This window comes from Panthera pardus, unplaced genomic scaffold (assembly GCF_024362965.1).
Source record: "Panthera pardus isolate Hobbes unplaced genomic scaffold, ASM2436296v1 HiC_scaffold_5, whole genome shotgun sequence".
Lineage (NCBI taxonomy): Eukaryota > Metazoa > Chordata > Mammalia > Carnivora > Felidae > Panthera > Panthera pardus.
The window spans coordinates 4,598,758-4,618,520 of record NW_026526980.1 but is presented as its reverse complement, the minus strand read 5'-3'; positions in this window follow the sequence as shown (position 1 = coordinate 4,618,520).

The following is a 19,763-nucleotide window of genomic DNA, read 5'->3' as shown; positions in this document are numbered from 1 at the left end:
ATTGTACAAGCCTTTTGTTTCCTTGGTTAATTCCCAAGTATTTTATTCCTTTGACACTATTATAAATGGAATTATTTTCTTAATTTCTCTTTTGGACTGTTCATTGTTAGTGTATAGAAATGCAACTGATTTTTGTGTGTTGGTTTTGTATTTTGCTACTTTGCTGAATTCATTTATTCTAAGTGTGTGTGGGGTGTGTGTGTGTGTGTGTAATCTTTAGGGTTTTCTATGTATAAGTTCATATCATCTACATAAAAGAGATCATTTTACTTCTTCCTTTCCAATTTGGATGCCTTTTATTTTGTTTTTCTTGCCTAATATGGATAGAACTTCCAGTATTATGTTGAACAGAAGCGGCACGAGTGGGTAGGTTTCCTTGCCTTTTTCTCATCTTAGAGGAAGAGCATTTGGTCTTTCACTGCTGAGTGTAATGTTTGCTATGGGTTTTTCATGTATAGTTTTTATTGTGTTGAGGTAGTTCTCGGCTATTCCTGATTTGTTGGATGTTTTTATCAAGGAATAAAAGGTGGGGAAAGGGTGGGGAATTTTGCCAAATGCTTTTTCTGCATAAAATGAGATGATCACATGACTTTCTCCCCCGTCATTCTATTAGTGGGCCATATTATATTGATCAATTTTTATATGTTGAACCATCCTTGCAATCCAGAAGTAAATCCCACTGGGTCATGGTATATAATCCTTTTAATATGTTGCTGAATTTGGTTTGCTAGTGTTTTGTTGAGGATTTTTGCATCGCTGTTCAAAAGGGATATTTGTCATTTTCTTGAAGTGCCTTTGGCTTTGGTATCAGGGTAATGCTGACTTCAAGGAATAAATTTGCCTGACAGTGTTCCCTCCTCTTGCCTATTTTAGAGAAGTTTGAGAAGGATTGGTGTTAGTTCTTTAAATGTTTGGTATAATTCACCAGTGAATCCGTCAGGTCTAAGAGCTTTCTTTGTGGAGAAATTTTTTTATTGAATCTCCTTACTTGTTATAGATCTATTCGGATTTTCTGCTTCTTCAGTACTAGTCTTGGTGGGTCTTGTGTTTCTAGGAATTTGTCCATTTTATCGAGGTTGTCCAATATGTTGGCATACATTTGTTCACAGTACTCTCTTATAATCCTTTTTATTTCTGTAGGATTGATAGTAATGCCCCATTGTCATTTCTGATTTTAGTAATTTCAGTCTTCTTGCTTTCTTAACCCGTCCAGCTAATGTTTTGTTAATTTTGTTGATGTTTCCAAAGAACCAAATTGGCTTTCATTGACTTTCTCTGTCACTGTTCTTTTCTCTCTTTTGTTATCTCTGCTCTAATTTTTATTATTTTCTTCTTTCTTCTAGCTTTGGATTTAGTTTGCTCTCTTTTTTCTAAGTTCCTTAAGTTATAAAGTTAGGCTGTTGACTTGAGAGCTTTCTTGTTTTGTTTTGTTTTTGAGAGAAAGAGGGAGTGAGGGAGGGAGAGAGAGAGAACTTGTGCACAAGGCAGGGCACGGGGGGAAGAAAGAGAGAATCTTAAGCAGGTCTCACACCTAGCATGGAGCCCACTGCAGGCATGGGGCCCGACGTCACAACCACAAGATCATGACCTGAGCCGAAATCAAGAGTCAGACCCTTCATTGACTGAGCCACCCAGGTGCCCCTTTCTTGTTTTTTAATGTAAACATTTATAGCTGTGAATTTCCCTCTTCATTCTGCTTTCACTGTATAAGTGTTGGTAGGAATTACTCCCGAGTCTCCACCTCCCACGACTGCAAATGGACCATCTTCAACATGCTCTCTCACTCCACTCGTTGGAGTGAGCTATTTTAAGAACCACCATTCATTTGTGTCTCTGTGTCCTTCGGTTCCAGAACATTTTCTTGTGTTATCTTTTTGGTAATTTCCTCTCTTGGCTTTCTCAGTTCTCTTTCTGGAACCCCTTCTCTGCAGATGTTGGTCATCCAGCATCGACCCTCTCATGAGTTTGCCCTTTCCCTCCTGTTTTCTGCCTCCTTTCTTGCCAATTGTCCGGTCTCTCCTTTCCCTACCCTGCCAGTCAGTCACCATCTATTAGCTTTTATCTTCCAAAAATGTGTTCATTTCTCTTGTCTATTTTTATCTCCTTTCCATTCTCTTTCTCTGTTCCCCTCACCTTTTTTTTTTTTTTTTTTGGTCTATTTCTGTATATGTATGCAGTACATGTAAACGTATATGTATGCAGTATGCAGATAAAGTGATAAAGCCCATTCCCAGAGACCTCCCCGGAAGGAGAACGGTTAAGGCCCACCTGTCTCATGTACCTGCTCCCATTTTCTGTCCCCAGAATGTCTCTTATTCTATCCAGAAAGCAGAATGGTGGAAATAATAGAAACAGGTAGAGTGAGGGCACTCCGAATCCTAACCCCCAGTACTTGTGAATTTGATCTTATTTGGAAATAGGTGCTTTAAAAAAAAATTTTTTTAACGTTTATTTATTTTTGAGACAGAGAGACAGAGTGCAAGTGGGGGAGGGGCAGAGAGAGAAGGAGTCACAGAATCTGAAGCAGGCTCCAGGCTCTGACCTGTCAGCACAGAGCCTGACAAGGGGCTCAAACCCACGAACCGTGAGATCATGACCTGAGTCAACGTTGGACGCTTAGCCGACGGAGCCACCCAGGTGCCTCTGGAAATATGATTTTTGTAGATGTAATGAAGGATCTCCAGGTAGGCTTAGCTTAAAGTGGCAGTGGGCCCGAAACCCAGTGACAGGACAGGAAGGATGTGAAAACACACAGTCACAGGGGAGACGGCCACCTAAAGATGGAGGCACAGGTGTGATGCCTCCATGAGCCAAGGAACACCCAGGACTGGTGGTAACCACCAGACCCTGGAGGAGGCAGGGAAAGAGTCTCCCCTAGAGCCTTCGGAGCGAGCATGGTCCAGCTGACACCTTGCTTTTAGACTTCCGGCTGCCAGAAATGTGAGAGAATCAATGTCTATTGTTATTACCCACCCAGCCCTGGAAACTAAAGATAGAGCTGGATTCAAATTCATGTGCCCCTGAACAACTCACTCCACCACTCAAGGACACCTCGCTTCCCACCCCCACCGCCCAGAATGGAAATGGAGACAAGAACATCTCTCTCCCAGCACCACAGAATTCCCTAGAGGGCTTTTGAAAGCCCAACCCCGAACCTTCTGGATCTGGGAATCTGCCGATGGTGTTGGTCTCAGGACCATGGCTGTGGAGGACCCCAGAGCTGGGCCAATTAGAAAAAAAACAAATGGCAGAAAACTGAAACTAGGAAGAGCTGAGTGAAGGGAGGGGAGCAGAGATGCAGGGAAGCCACTGGGTTGTGTGTTGGGAGGGAGTTAGCAGGGGATACAGAAGAGTGGCTTTCAATCGGAGCCGGCTTCGGGCCCAGAGGACACTGCCTGTCTGGAACCCTCTTTGGTTCATACAACTGGGGCAAGCGGTCCTCCTGGCGTCTAGGTGGCGGAGGCAGGGGACTCGGTTAAACATCCTTCGGTGCCCAGGACAGCCCCACCACAGAGGATGCCCTAGCCCTGGATGTCAGTAAACACAGCAGCATAGATCAACGGTTCTGTTGACGGGTGGGCCCCAGCATCCGGGTGACTGTTGCGGGCAGCCACGGTGAGACCCACTGGTGGAGACAGTCGAGAGCGGTATTTATCCACAGATCCCGCAGGGACCTTGTTAAAATGCAGATTCGAACTCGAGGGCGGGGCGTCTGGGGCAGGAACTGAGGTTCTGTGTTTCCAACAAGCTCATGTGTGATATGGGCTGCCTTGGTGGGGGTGGGGGTGGGGGTGGGGGGTGTCCCTGGCATCTCAGAAGTTTTTCTACATCTCTTCTCTGCCCTTTGAGATGTAAATCTACCACCGGGAGATCTCTTTCCTCCAACACCGGGGGAGCCATCTCTCCGAAGCTCAAACAGGGAGAGGAAGTTCTCTCCCAGTCCTGGAGGAAGGTTAAGGGCCCAACTCTGTAGGCACCTCCCACCCAGCTGCACCCCTGCCTCCTGGCACAGGGACAGCGGCCCCGTTGGCTTCCTCTCCAGCCAAGTGTGAAAGTCCAGTCACCCAGACAGGCTTCCTTCCCGCCCCTCTGCGCCTTTCCCTTAGCCAAAGCCTTTCATTTCAGCCAAGTCCAGTCAAGTTCACACAGGGCCCTTTTCCTGATTGCAATAGCAGAACTGAATAAATTTGTCCTCTTCATGTTGTTAACCAGCTTCCGGCTGTGCTGGTCTCTGACTCAGGTTTCCAGGGACTCAAACGCGTAAGTAAGCCCCGTCTCTTCCACTGCCCCTTCTCTGCCTCTCCCCGCCTCCCCACTGCTGGGGGCTGGGGACCTGCCTGTGGTCCTGGCTGGTCAGCCACCTGTGCAGAGAGCAGCGGGGAGGTGCGGAGGCATCCGGAGACCAGCACCCTCAGGGCAGCCCGGCCCCGTAAAGGCCCCACTTCTGGAGAACTTGCTCCCAACCACAGGATCCCCGCTCCCACCTGGCTCTGTCTTGACCCCACCGAATCATCTAGCTCTCCCTGTGATTTCTGATGCCAGACCCTTGCAGATGCACCCTCGTGCCTCTCAGACTACACACCATGGCCTTGAAGGTTTGTGTCTGGCCTGTGCCCAAACCCCAGCCAGGAGAGGCAGCAGCCCAGACAGAGCCCCAGCTCTCGGTTTCGGGCTGAGTACGGGTGCTGGAGGCCGAGCTGAGACCAAGAACCTTAGAAGCGATGTCCTGGGTCTCCAACCTCAGGAAACCCCCTAAAACTCCCAGCAGGCAATAGCGGAGGCCCCACAGACCTCCCTCCCTCTCGACTTGGGAGTGTGGTTTCCCTCCTGGCAGCTCCCCAGCCTCCCCAGCCTCCCTGCCTCCTCCCTCCGGGCGTGGAAGCTGGGAGGAGTCCCTGGAGGCGAGGCGGTCAGTTCCTTCTTGGAACTTGCCTGGCTGCTCTTCCCACAGAGAGAGACAGAGAAACCACCTGCAGGCATGCTCAGACCTGGGAAGGATTCCTCTGAGCCTGGAGGGCGGAGGGCCCCCTGTGCTGGGAGGGGGCATGGGGACACACTTATGAGCCGTGGGCCATGACCCCTCTCCAGGATGGAGAATATTTTAAATCCAGAAAGGAAAATGGAACTGTGCTATCGGAAGGCAGGACAGTGGCTCCCCCGAGGGAGGGGCCAGAGGGCTGGATGCTCAGCTTGGGAAAATGCATGAAGTTGACCTTTTTTTTTTTTTTTAATTAATTAATTAATTTTTAATGTTTATTTTTGAGAGAGAGAAAGCGTGAGCAGTGAGGGGCAGAGAGAGAGAGGGAGACAAAGAATCCGAAACAGGCTCCAGGCTCCGAGCTGTCAGCACAGAGCCCGACGCGGGGCTCGAACCCACGGACTGTGGGATCACGACCTAAGCTGAAGTCAGACGCTTACCCGACCGAGCCGCCCAGGCGTCCCGACCTTTTTGGTTGTGCACTTTTTTGTATGTATGCTATGTTATGCTTCCACAAATTTCTTTTTCACTTCGGTAAGGCTTTGGAGAACAGTCTGGCAGTTCCTGAGAAGGTCCTGGAAAGAGATCCTGAGACAAGGATTCGGGGAGACGTAATTTCTCTAGGAAGGAATCCCAGAAGGGGAAGGAAGCCAGAACAGGCGATGAGCAACCGGGGGTCAGTCCCACCCCAAGGCCAGGGGACCAGAGGGTTTATCCTTCAGCCCAGGCCTGCCCTGGACCATTCGCCCCCTCCCTGCCATCCGCACGGGCTGAGAGCACATGGGCCAGGAGCCCCAGGAGCTTGCGGTGGGGCACTGGGTACCCCAAGGGGCACAGGAGGGCAGCCGCCTCCGCCCCGCCTCTGAGAGCCCTGAGGAGCCGTGGAACCCTGGGTGAGCCCTGTCCCACAGGCCACAGTGTTCTTATCTGGAAAGTCCACAGAGGGACCAATGAGGGCAGTGTTTTCAGCCTGAGTATCGTGCCCCTGAGGTTGGTGGGGGGACCCCGGGCCGTGTCTGCAGACATATTCAATTGTCCCCTCAACTGGGTAGGGGCACGTCACGGGAGGAGGACAGGGTGCTGGTACACATCCTCCAGGGCACAGGACAGAATTCTGGCACAGAGTTGTCCGGCCCGATGTGACCACAGCATCACGGTTGACCACCCCCAGGCTAGGGGGAAGCTACAAGCCATCTCCAGCTGGAACACGCAAAACCCCAAGTGCACCCACAGCAGGTTGACGCTAACCTCATGCTGGTCGGGAGTGACTGTCCCCTCCCCCTGTGAGGTCCCGGCTGTCCTTCCGAGGCTCCAACACCGCTGTAGACCTTTCCCGCCCCCACCCTCGCAACACCGGGGCTCCCCCAGTGGTCAGTGGAGGCTGAAACCAGGACCGTTGCCGGGGCCTGGGGATCAGCCTGGGGGCCTTGATGCCTGAGAACCTGCATTTTGAGGCGGCGTGATTTGGAGGTAAGTGCAGGACTTGAGGTCACACACACCCGGGCTCAAGTCCACTCTGCCAGTGGAGCCTTGGCCAACCTGCTTAACCTCTCTACAAAGCAGTCCTTGTATTTGGAGAGTCTGCCCTTAGACCAGGACTCGCATGGAGACCACTGTTTTGTTGTTGTTGTTGTTGTTTGTGGTCAGCATCTTAATACCGAAGGTCCCTCTCCCTGCGTGGCAGTCCCCAGGATCTCTGATCAGGCCCTTTCTGCCCAGCCCTGGACCCTGGATGGCTGCCTGTATCTTTAACTTGGGGCACAGAGCAAACGTTTTAAGTCAAACCATCCCAAACGTAACCCGCACCGCACGGTGGATGGATATCCATTTAGCCATTTACGCACGGCACCGTGCGGGAGAGAAGACGGAGGGATGGCCGCTCTAACAAAGACCGGTAGAGGCGTGTTTCTCTCTCCTGTAAAAGTACACATGTAAGCCATTCGGAGTAAGTCCTATGGCTCTGTGACTCAGAAACCAGGCTCCCTCTCTTGTTCAGCTTTCTCGGCTTTGCTCATGGCTCCCACCTCATGATCTAAAGCGGCTGCCGCAGCTCCTGTCACCACGACCGTATTCCATCAGGGGGAAAGACATAACCCGGAACCACACTAACCGCAGGGGAGGCCAACGAAAGCAGTCTTTAGCTGACTGGGGGAGCACGAGGCAGCGAAAAATTCGCTTTCGGTGGAAGAAGGGATCGGGGTCAGCTAGTACTTTTTGCCACATCTAACAGAGGGACAGAATAATTTCACCTGCGTGGCTAGGTGAACACACTAATCGAGTGGGGTGGGGAGAAGCCCCCCACGCCCCCCAAAACCCCGGCAGGCTGATGGGCGAGGGGCTGGAGTGAGGAATGCGCACCTTTGGCAAAACGGTCAATATTTTCGTGTTGTCGGCCGACACGCACTGGGTGTGCAGGGCAGGAGGAAGCGGAGAAAGGCCTTGCTGCTCCCAGCTGACACGACCGTCAGCGTGTTGCACACCCTCAGTCCCTCCGCCTCTGCTTACGGAACGTCTCTTGCTCGCCGGCCCCGCCACGGAGGGGAAAACAAACCCAGCCTGACCCCAAAAAACTCTCACGATGAGTCTGCACTGTCCACAAGCCACGTGGGAAAGTCCTTCGGTTAGAGTCACGTCTGCCCAAGCATGGGGGAGGGGGGAGGGGGAGAGTGGGTAGGGTCCTTGCATCCTTCATCAGCACCTGCTGCCTGAGCTCACCATCCCCCCCCCCCCCCCCCGCCATCCGGCCACATCCCTGCCCCTCTTTTATGACCGAGAGTGTGGAGCTGGCACCCCAGGCCTCCCTTGCAGGCAGTGGGGACCGCTCCCTCTGAAAGCAGCCAAGGCGGGAGTGCGGCTGGTCGAGTGGAATACCACCCGGGTGGCTTGGAGACCACGTAGGGGTCCGACTCACCCCGGGTTGCCGCAGTGATCTTGGTTTTAGCAACCACAAGTCGTGCACCGCAAGTCCACAACCCCTTGGGTCTGGGCAGACTGGGAGGGTTGGTCACGCCCGAACCCTGACCCTGTCCGGTCCCCTCTCCCCGCCCCCCCCCCCCAAACTGTCTCTCAGCAACCTGGCCGCGCATCGGCATCACCTAGAGGGACTTGGGTTCATTCAGAGTCTCCGGGGTGGGGCGGGGCGCGGGTCTGGTGAAAAAGTCTCCAGAAGATTCTAATGTGCAGCTGGGGTTCGGAGCTCCTGGGTCTGTGCCGAGTTCATTTGGGGATAGATGTTTTTTCCCTTCCAGATCAGGTGGGAGCTGAGGAGGGGTGAAGGAGGAGCCCTGGCCTGGGGTTTGTCGGTCATTCGTTCATTCACCGCTTGTACAGATAGCGCCCATCATGAGTCAGGCCCTGTCCTGGGGCTGGAGATGCGGGCCGGGGAAGAGGGCAGTAAGGACCCATGTTCAATGTCGTGGGGACCAGGCCGTTAGCAAAGAGTTCACCTGGATACGTGCCGAGGAAGATGCTCTGTTGAGCCATGTGTGCAGGGAGCCGGGACCAGGGGGTGCGGCTGCCCAGATGCGGTGTTGTTTCCCTCGGGCTGACGTCACAAACTGCCACAGACCCGGGGGGGGGGGGCTTAGACAACACGGATTTATTCTCTCCCAATCTAGGCACTAGAGGCTAAAGTCAAGGGTCCCCGTGGCAGCTCTGGAGAGGACGCTGTCCCACACCTCTGTCCCAACTTCTGGGGCCTGCCGTGGATCCGTGGCGCTCCTTGGCTCATAAACACACGACCTCCACCTCCATGTCCACACGGCCTTCTCCGCGTGTCGCTCCGTGTCTCCACTTGGTTCTCTTCCCTCTGTGTCCTCTCTTCTTCTAAGGACGCCGGTCCCTGGATTTAGGGCCCACCCACATAATCCAGGATGGTCTCCTTTTTAGACCCTTCATGACATCCACAAAAACCCTTTTCCCAAATAAGGTCATGTTCTCAGGCTCCAGGGGTTAGGACGTGGACACATCTTTTCAGGGACGACAACTCAACCTCCTCCAGGTATGGGCGGGCAGGGAAGGTCCCTGTGGACGTGTTCTGGTGGGAATCATCCTAAAGCCAATGCCAGAGCGAAGATGGCGGGGGGGGGGGGGGCGGGGATCACAGGAAATGCTGCTGGGGACAGGGGAGTGAGGCAAGGGACAGAAGGGACCAGTTTGGGGTACACTATTGAGCAGATGACCCCCGTGGGCAACTGGGGCTCAGTCCCGCCAGGGGGCCTCCAGGAACCCACCCGCCTGCAGGTAAGGAACGTGGGGCATCAACACACCAGCTCCTACAAGTCACTGGTGGGGACTTTACCAACCCCCGCCCCGCCGCTGGGCCTAGCAGCTTCCGGAGGACAGAGGACACCCCCAAGCAGATCAGGGAGGCTGCAGAAATGACCTTTGAGCCGTGGCCCCGGAGGATGCGACAGGGCCGTGTGACAAGTGTGCCAGAGCACGTGGAGGGAGGGCATGTCAGGCAGAGGAGACGGCAAGGGCAACCCTCCCCTCCCCCGCTCCGGGGCAGGAGCAAGCTCCCTGCGTTCCCAGGACGGCAAGGGTGCTGGGTGGCCGCCTGGAGCCCAACGATGGGGGAGTTTCCGGGCCCCATCGCGCAGAGTCAAGAGCTGAGATTTGATCCTGGATCCTGCCGAGGGGAAGCCTTTGGAGAGTGTTAAGCGGGAGTCCAGCAGGATCTGGTTACTGTTTGACAACAGTCTTATCCAGGATTTCAGGGAGTGGCAGGCAAGGGCGAAACAGAGAAATTGAGCCGTGAGGGCTGGGCTCTGTGTCATCCGGCTTCTCATCTGAAAAGGGAGGCCCCCTAGCTGGGCCTCGTCCCTTCAGAAGGGCGTATGGTGACGCTGAGGAGATCCCCGAGAAGTCCTGTGGGCACAGCGGGGTGCGGGGGTCCTGACGCGGGCACCTCAGGCGGAAGTGGCCGTGCCTGGACCCATCAAGTTCAGGGGGAGGCCTTTCTCCAGGTCTCTGCTAACGGCTGAATTTTTCCAAAAGTGAATCGAGCGAAAGCTGTAAATTCTGAGTGCCGTGTCCTGGAGGCAGATAGACCAACCGAGTCTGAGAAGTGAAGACGAGTCTTTGAGGCACCTTGGCCGTGTCCAACCAGCCCTGGCCGCCAGGGCTCTGGGAGGCAGGGACTGTGGCCGACAGGTCTGTGTCCCTGCCTCGGCACTCACAGCTGACCGTGAGGAAAGCTGACTTGAATTCCGAGCCCCCAGGAGCGTGGGGTCTCCAGATGGAATCTGAGCGCGGCCGTGGTTCAGTTAATGCCCCCCATCTGGACATGCCCGGACCCCAGCTGCCTGTGGTCCCATCTTGTCCACGGCGCTCCTCCCCAACTAGAGCCAAGAACCCCGAGCACGGCTACAAGTGTCCAGGAACTGTGGATACTCGTTGAGCGAGGGTTTGCTGTGTGCCCGGCATCGTGTGAAGCACTTTACCCGAGGAAGGGTGGTTACAGTTCCCACTGCAGAGTCCTGGAGACAGAAACCCAGGGAGGCGGATGCGCCTTGTAGCTTGCCCCCTCGCTCCCTGCTTTGTGCTCCCGGCAGGTGCCCGTGGCGAGGCTGCCCGGGCCTCCGTATACTGCCCGTGGCACTTAAGTGCCAAGGCGGCTGGGCTGGGGACGGATTTTGTCACCGTGCCACGTGGTGCTCCTCCGTTCCTCCCTGCCCCCAGGTTCGGGCTGAGTCAGATTCACCAGACCGGAACCCTCTGTCCTCCCCAGTTAGCCTCATCGCTGATGCCCCTCCTGCACACAGATGATCTGTTTCCCCCGTGGGCTGGGACACCCTGGGTACCCACCAGGAGAGCCAGCTTTCAGAGCTGGGGGTCCTGTCTCTCCCAGGGCCCCTCAGCCCCTCTGGAAATGAGGCTGACAGGTCCGAGGGCCCTGAACACCACCACCCTCTAAGAGTCCTTGAGTGACAGGCACGTCGGGATACATATAGATTGGGGGGGGGGGTACAACCCTCTTCTGTCCCTGGCAGCTTCAGTCCCCGCTAATGTGGCTTATATGTCGACGAAGGAAGGCACTGAGCGGCCAGTGACACACTTAGGGTCATTCCGAGCCCAGCTAGCGGGTGGCTGACGTGGGGTGACATATCCACCTTCAGTGCATTCGATGCGGGGTGGGCAGCAGAGTTCGAGAAGGTCACCTGGAATAGGGTGGGCCTCCAACCCAATATGACTGGTGTCCTTATAAAAGGGAAATTTGGAGGCGCCTGGGTGGCTCAGTCTAAGTGTCTGACTTCAAATCATGATCTCGCGGTTTGTGAGTTCCAGCCCCGCGTCGGGCTCTGTGCTGACGGCTCGGAGCCTGGAGCCCGTTTCGGATTCTGTGTCTCCCTCTCTCTCTGCCCCTCCCCCCACTGGCACTCTGTCTCTGTCTCTTTCTCAAAAATAAACAGTGCACAAAATTTTTTTTTAGAAAGGGGGGAAATTTGGACACAGACATGCACACAGAGAATGCCAGGTGAAGGTCGGTCACGGTGCCAGAAAAGTATCGGAAGTTGGGAGAGAGGGCCCGGAACAGATCCTTGCCTGGTGCCTTTGGAGACACAGCAGACCTGTCAACACCTTGATCTTGGACTTCTGGCCTCCAGAACTGTGAGAAAAACATTTTTTTTTCTGTCGTCTAAGCTACTCAACTTATGGTATTTTATTATAGCGGCCCCAGGACGTGAATACACTTTCCGCGAGATTTTGCCTAATAACACATGCCTGCACAGCCTTCCTTCTGGAAGCACGCTCCCGCCTTCCTCCCTGGGGACGCTGCCTGCTGCCTCCTGTTCTCATGAGTCCTTATCACAGGGTGGGGTCCGCTCCTGGGCGATACGACCTTTCAGGAGCGATGGCAAACTTAACAGGTCAGAGAACGTGAATGAACAAACTCGTGGCTGGGTGGGGTGAGCCCCGTCTAAAGGGGGACAGTCCCTGCTCAGCTCCTGCCATGGGGGACACGGGCTCCGTGTTGCCTGAACTCGCGGTTTCTCGAGAGAAACCAGAAACGTGGATTTCTGAAACAAATGGTGACATCTGATCTTTGAATATTGGCAGTCGACGCCCCTTTCTTTTGTCCTTTTCACCTCCTTGGGTCCAGCTCCAACACATCTGGAGATCAGATCTGGCCCCGTTTGGCAACCTCCGGTCGAGACTGCACACCCCAGCCTTGGGTGACAGGACGGGCTGCGGGCAGGACGCGGGACACGTGAGGCTCTGCTGCCGGTTGGCTGTGCACACCTGCTTCAGAAACCTTCCCGAGCCTCAGTCTCCGCATGCATAAAATGGGTACCGTCCCGCGCACTTTGCTTACCTCCTGGGGTGGTCATGAAGGCGGAGGGACGCGGTTTATTTAGCAAACGGTGCGTGCCGGCAACGTTCTGACCGTGTGGCAAAAGTCTTCTACTCCACCCCAAGAGCGCTCAGAAGGGGGTGCCGTGAAGACCCTATTTCGTTCGTACAGAGGCTAAGTGACTGCTAAATGTCCCCCAGCCGACAGGCGGGGGCAACGGGCTTTGCGTCCAGGCGAGCGGACGGCCAAGTGTGTGCCCTTAGCCAACGCATTTGGCTGCCTCTTGGGAGGCACTGAAATTCCACACGGTTGTGTCCTCTTTGTTTTTTTTTTATAAAGGGGGGGGAGGGATGGGCACCCCTTGGCTTCTTCTTGGGGAGCTCTCTCTCAGCCAGCAGCTGCTGCCCCTGGAGGAACCGGGCGCGGGTTGTCACGGCGGCACAGTCTTCCTGACCCATCTGGCCCTGGGGCCAGTGTGCCGGGCCAAACAACCCACCGCCCTTTCTCCTCAGCAGAGGATTTCCCGTAAGCAGCGGCTCCCTGCCTGTTGGCTCACAGACCTGCCAAGATCCACAGTCAGGAGATTGCCTGGGCTCCTCCTCCACGGGGCTAGACGACATCTGGGGGCAGGGGACGGAGGGTTGGCGCTTCCCAGCTGGGACCTGGGCTACGCTGCCCACCCCACCCCAGTGTGTGGCTGGTGTGTGGGTGTAAGAAAAACCTAGATCCGGGAGCGCCTGGGTGGCTCAGTCAGCGGAGCGTCCGGCTTCGGCTCAGCTCACGATCTCACGGTTCCTGAGTTCAAGTCCCGCGTCAGGCTCTGTGCTGACAGCTCGGGGCCTGGAGCCCGCCTCAGATTCTGTGTCTCCCTCTCCCCCTGCCCTTACCCCACTCGTGCTCTGTGTCTGTCTGTCTGTCTCTCTGTCTCTCAAAAATAAATAAACATTAAAAAAAATAGTTTAAGCAAGAAAGAAAAGCCTAGATCCGGACCCCACCCTCCAGGTGGGAATCCAGGCAACCATTCACTTTGATCCCAAACACCCTCAACCACACAATGAGTGGAGATCTGCAACCTGGCACAACTCCCAGAATTGTGCCCTGTTTGTTAACTTACTTTAAACCGGACACTCGTCAAACGTTCGTAGCATGCCTGGCCCTGGGCTAGGTGGACAGAAGGAACACCTGCTCTTATGGAGATAATACCCTAATGGTGGAGGGGGGTAGATAAAGGGGGATAAAGATTGTTTAATAAAAAAAACCAAGACAACCAGAAATCATGGAAAGTGCCAGAAAGAGGACAAGACATGTTGGGGTCCCAGACCCTGGAGAGGAACTGAGCAATTCGGTGAGACACGAACCGGGAGTTAGGGAAGGCCTCTCTGAGACAGGCCTCATATTTTCAGTCCCAAAAAGACCTGGCAGGGAAAGCAGCAGGTGCAAAGGTCCTGAGGTAGGAAAAGAATTTGCAGTTTCTGAAAACCCTAGAGTCTGGCCAGTGTTACCAGAGCATGAAGAGTGATGGAAAGTGAGGTGGGAAAGGTCTGCAGGTCCCCTCCAAACGGGGCCTGGGGGCGTATGATGGTGGAGACCATCTTCTCTAGAAGGGGGCAACTCATTGGACCTCCAGCTGCTGGGGAGATCCCAGCATGATGGTCCCCACCCCCCCCCAGCACGGGACCTGGGGGAGGCACCTGCCACCTTCCTGCCACTACCGGAGACCAGAGATGCACGATGGGTAACAGCCACTGCCCCCTCACCCAGCTTCTTTAAAAACATGTTTTTTAACATTTATTTATTTTGAGAGAAAGAGAGACGCAAGCTGTGAGTCGGGGAGGGGCAGAGAGAGGCAGACACAGAATCCGAAGCAGGTTCCAGGCTCTGAGCTGTCAGCACAGAGCCCGACGCGGGGCTCGAACTCCCGGACTGCCAGATCGTGACCTGAGCCGAAGTCAGACGCTTAACCGACTGCGCCCCTAGGCGCCCCTCCCAGCGTCTTGACAAGGCCCAGCCTTGCTGGGGACCCACCATCTCTGTCCCTGGTCCCAGCCCTTGAGCAACAAGAGGCTCCCTCTGTCCCCTGATTCCTCCCTGGCCTGGAGGGATGGCACGCTGCCTGGGAGGCCAGTGAGTCACAGCAGAGCTTCGCTGACCCTTTTGTCCCCTGGCCTGGAATTTCCCCTCTTGGGGGAGTGTGCCCCGCCGGCCTCAGCAAAGGCCTCGCCCACCCGCCAGGCAAGGGCAGACGGGAGCGGGAAGCGAGCTTCTGGCACAGAAGGAAACTTCATAGGCCTTCAGAGAAGGAGGCCTCAGCATGGAGGGCCTTCGCGGAGGGGACGAGAAGCGGCAGCTGCAGGAGGGAGCGTCGGCACACAGGCCCTCCATGCCAGGCACTAGGCAGAGGTCAACCCCTTGCTCCCACGGGCGGCACCCCCTGAGACCCCACAGCCCAAGGATCTGCCAGCCCGGCCCCTGGTAGGGATGAAGGTCTCCCAGGGGAAACTAAGGCAACTCAGTGACCTGGACCTTGAGGGCAACAACAAATCACTTTTTAGTGTAAGTATGTCCCACGCAGTATTTGGGACACGCTTATTCTAAAAACTATCAGTTGCTTCTCTCACATTCAGATCTACCTGTTGTCCAAGGTCCCTCCCTGGCGTCTGGGCAGCTGTCCCTGTGCCTCTCGCCCTCCGCCCACTTCACAGGGCTCCTCCCACCCCACCCCACCTGGCCTCTGTCCTTCATGCTGGCGGCCGGGGCAGTGTGCCCAGGAAGGCAGACCACGGGGCAGCTGGAGGAAGGTGGGTCCCTCCTGTGGGCTGCTCCGGGTCGGGGGGGACCCTGTCCACCTTGTCGGGGGCAGGCGGTGCCCGGGGTGAGCCCTGGATGTCTCCCCAGACAGAGCTCAGCTGTGCCCGGGCCTCTGTGAGATGGAGAGATCACCGCTTCCCTGGACCCTCCCGGGGCCCTTCACCCACTCGCTCACTCTCTCGCTCACCTGCTCTCGGCCATGCACGGGTCTAGGCACATGGGCGCAGCACCTAGAGAGACACATGGGTGCCTGCCTCGCCGGGCCAACGTTCTAGTTGTAGACAGACAAAAGCAAGCAATTAAAAACAAGTCACAGAGCTTCTGGCTAAGTGCTCTCAACGCCCCAGACAAAGCCGCCTTATCCGATGTGGGGGCTGCAAGTCACCAAGGGAGCCCCTGAGAAGGGCGAGGCCAAACGCAAAGACCTCCAGGAAAAAGAGCAAGCAAAATATGTTTCATAATTTAATAGATTACATGTTAAGAGGATCACGTTTCGGGGACGCCTGGGTGGCTCCGTCAGTTAAGCATCCAACTCTTGATTTCGGCTCAGGTCATGATCTCTCAGTTCGTGAGATCGAGCCCCATGTCGGTGCGGAGCCTGCTTGGGATTCTCTCTCTCTCTCTCTCTCTCTCTCTCTGCTCCTCCCCAGCTCGAGTGCACACATTCTCTCTCTCAAAATAAATAAGTAAACTTAAAAAAAAAGATGATCATGTTTTGGATAGAATGGGTTCAAGAAAGGGACAATTAAAATCAATTTCCCCTGTTTCTTTTTACTTTAAATTTTTTTTAATATTTATTTATTTAGGGGAGAGCACAAGCGGGGGAGGGGCAGAGAGAGAGGGAGACGCAGAATCCAGAGCAGGCTCCAGGCTCTGAGCCGACAGCAGTGAGCCCGATGTGGGGCTCGAACTCACAAACTGCGGGATCATGACCTGAGCTGAAGTCGGATGCTCAACCGACTGAGCCACCCAGGCGCCCCGCATACAGCCTATCTTTGTACATTGATACACATCGTACTACCCTCTTCCTTATGATATTGAAGGGAGCCCCAATGTCTTATCATTTCACCTTAATATGTGGGCATGTAGCTCTAAACATATCTTGATAAACAAAGCTGCGGACAATTCCACTCATAGATGAGTGCCCGGGAGAACTGGAGGTACATTCAGCCACAGCCATGGGCGGGAATGTTCATAGCATGATTCCTCGTCACCAAAAGGTAGCCAGATGTCCACTGATTGATGAAGGCATAAACAAAACGCCCTCTATCCGTACAAGGAGTCGTACAGCCAAAAAGGAACGAACCCCTGACACCTGCTACGAGGTGGATGAACCCCGTGAACACGATGCTGAGGGAAAGAAGCCAGAAGCAAAAAGCCACATGGTGTAGGATTGCATCTCTACGAGGGATCCAGAAGAGATGAGTCGACAGAGAGACAGAAAGCAGATGATCGGTTGGCAGGGGCCAGGCGGTGACTAGTATTTAGTATCGAATTTCCTCTCGGCGTCACGAGAATGTTCTGGAACGAGATGGTGGCGATAGTTACACCACGTTGTGGGTCTACTAAAACCCGCCGCACGTTATACTTTAAAAGCGTCACATTTTATGGTATGCGAATTCTATCTCAGCTTTTAAAAACCACCACGTCGTCACTATGCCTTAAAAGAAAAAAATAAATCGTCATCCTTAGTGTTAGGGATCTTGCCCAGCACCCCTTCTAGGGCTCATTCCCTGACTGGCCCATAAGTATCTTTATTTCCCATCGTTGTTCGAATCACATCCTAACAAGGTTCACACGTTGTGTGTGATAAACACATGGATAAAGGTCTTTAAACCAGAAGGTTCTTCTCCCCAGCTCTTTTCTTGCGATGTGTTCGTGGAAGGACCCACGCCCTCTGCCTTTGCATCTTCCCACGGTCTGGGTTCTGTCGTATCCCTGGGGTGGAAGATCCCACATTCCCATTCTGGTTGGCAGCCCGAGCGGGGCACCCCACTCCACCCCCAGGGGCGGCTGGCCAGATGGTTAGACGACCTATCACTGCAAGGTTGGGGCTGGGACCGAGCCAGGGAGCCAGGTGAACAGGAAGGCCTAGGCCGTATCTGTAAAGCATTTGCTGAGTGAATGGGGTTGGTGGTCGGACACCAGGAGGTCCCCAACAAACCAGACCCTTGCAGGCCTTCTTTCCACGGAGCGTGGATTTCGCGGGGCCCTCCCACTGTGGCTGGGGCCATGCTTGGCCCTGCCTGGAGGTCAGGGCAGGACAGTGGGGCCTCTGTCCTCAGCCAGGCGGCTTCCACCTGTGCCCTCCCATCAGGTGGCCCCCGAACTCCCATCCTGGCCCACAGAGCCATGCGGGACAGGACGGGCTACCCTCCGCCGGCTGGCCAGTTTGCACCCAATGCTAGGACACGGCCGGGTCTTCCCCTGCTTAGGGCCTTTGCACCTGCTCTTTCCTCGGCATCAGAGCTTGTTCGCCACACATGCTGATGCTCGTGAGCTGAAAATGTGAAGTTCTGTGTCTCCCTCTCGGTGTCTCTCTGCCCCTCCCCACTCGAGCTCGAGCTCGTGCTCTCTCTCTCTCTCTCTCTCAAAAATAAGTACACATTAAAAATGTTAAAAAGTGGGCTTGTTGTTGCCCTCAAGTTCCATTTCGCTGAGCTCTCTTATTATTACTATTTTTAAGTAGGTTTCACACAGCGTGGATCCCGATACGGAGCTCGAAGCCGAAACCCTGAGATCAGGACCTGGGCTGAGATCAAGAGTCGGACGTCCAGCCAGCTGATCCACACGGGCATCCCACGGGCTCCCTTTTTTTTACTTGGGAGATCCTCAGCCCCACTGAGGAGGAATGACAGGGCCACTGTCAGGGTGGGTCTTAACGAGTACCACCCACGGCAATGCAGGCCTCGGGATGATAGGCCTTGGACGCTGCAGCTTTCGCCCTGCCCGATGCGGGGGACAGGCTTTTCCAGCCCCAGGTGTGACCCCCACCAAGCCTCTGTGCCAGCTGTCTGTCTCCCGCAGGGTAAGGATCAGAACATTCCAGCCAGGCCGACCCCCCTCCCCCCACCACCGCACCCACCTCCCTGGTTGGGCTCTAGGCTCCGGAGTTAAGTCATGTCAGTTCACACCCAAGCTGCTGCTTTCTGAGCCAGGGCTCCTGGGGGCCCATCCGGGGGAGAGGATGGTGCTCAGTCCTCTGTCCCCGGGGCCCACAGTAGGTGTTTGGGAAAGGGCCACCAAGCTGGGTGTGCAGTTCCTGTACTCCCATTGAGACAGACGTGTCTCAGTGGAAGGAGTGATTCTGATACGGGGCTCACTTCCTATGTGCTGCCCCAGGCCCCTCTGCTGATGACCACGAGTGGCCGTCACCAGAGCCGCTGTTTCCTGAGCCCCAGCTCTGAGGAGGACATTGTCCATGTGCTTTCTCCAGGTCTTGCATCATCCGTGATGACGGGGCAGAGGGAAGGTGTGGCCCCATTCTACAGGTGTGGAGACTGAGGCCAGAGAGGTGAAGTCCCCTGCCCGAGACCATCCAGACAGAAAATGGTGGAGCCGTGTTCCCAGTCTGGCCTGCCCAACTCCAGGTGTTGACCTCCAAGGACCATTCAGAGGCCAGTGGGCGCCTGAGCCTGGAGGCTCTTTCCTTGAGGTTGGTCTGGCCCCAGGGCCAGGGATCAGAGACGAGGCCGCTCTTTGAAACTGCACTCCACGCCCTCCTGAGCCTGGACCGGCAGAAGGTGACAATTGTCAGGATCCCAGTGGCCATATTCAGCGGTAACAGTGCGAAGGGAGAAGGTCTGTGTTTCCCCAAAGTCTCTGCTCTCAGAGATTCTGAGAGCCCATACGAAAGGCAGATGCCCGGGCCCTGGCCCTGGAGATTCAGAAGGCCTGGAGTGGGGCCCGGGAATCTGCCTTTGAACCAGGAGACCCAGGTAAATCCATCGCAGCTGATTTCAAAGTCAATGATGACTTAATTCCCTGCAGAACCCAGGTGTTCCCTGTCTGCCCCTCAAATTCTACTGGCTGACCCTGCCGAGGGCCAGCTGGGAGAGCGTTTCTTCCTGGGGATCAAATGCTGAGCCCCCAGGTCTGGCCCTGGTATCTGCACCCTCAGCCCGTGCCCCAATGTGGACAGGTCAGGAAGGGGCAGAGTGGCACGACCTTGTATTTGTGGGGTGACTTCCACGTGGCAGAGGCACAGCTATTTCTCAAGGCACCCCCCTAACCAGATCGCCAAGAATGACAGTTTGTCCCCAAATGGGATTTCCAAGGGGGGTTTCCTACCTTCTCACCCCCATGGGGACTCTCTGAGCCCCAACTTAACAGATAGCAACAGCTGGTGACTCTCAGAGTCGGAGGAAAAGCCCCTAAATGTTTCGCAACGGCTTCTCACCTCCACCTGCCCTCCCCTGAGTGTCCCACCCCAGGCAGCTGGGGACTAGTGGAGTCAGGAGAGGGGGAGGGCCCTTGTCCTGGGCCAGGAAAGACTCAGGCGGCCAGCCTTCCTTCCTGGGACATAACCTGGGGAGGCCTTAACATCCGGAATCACTGCCATCACTGCTAATAATACTTATTTTGTGCTCAGTGTGTCTGGCCCCCGGATGAGTGAAGATCTCACTGTGCGCAACAGTGGTTGAAACAGGTTGAACCTGTTGAAAGACAGGTTCCAGGGTC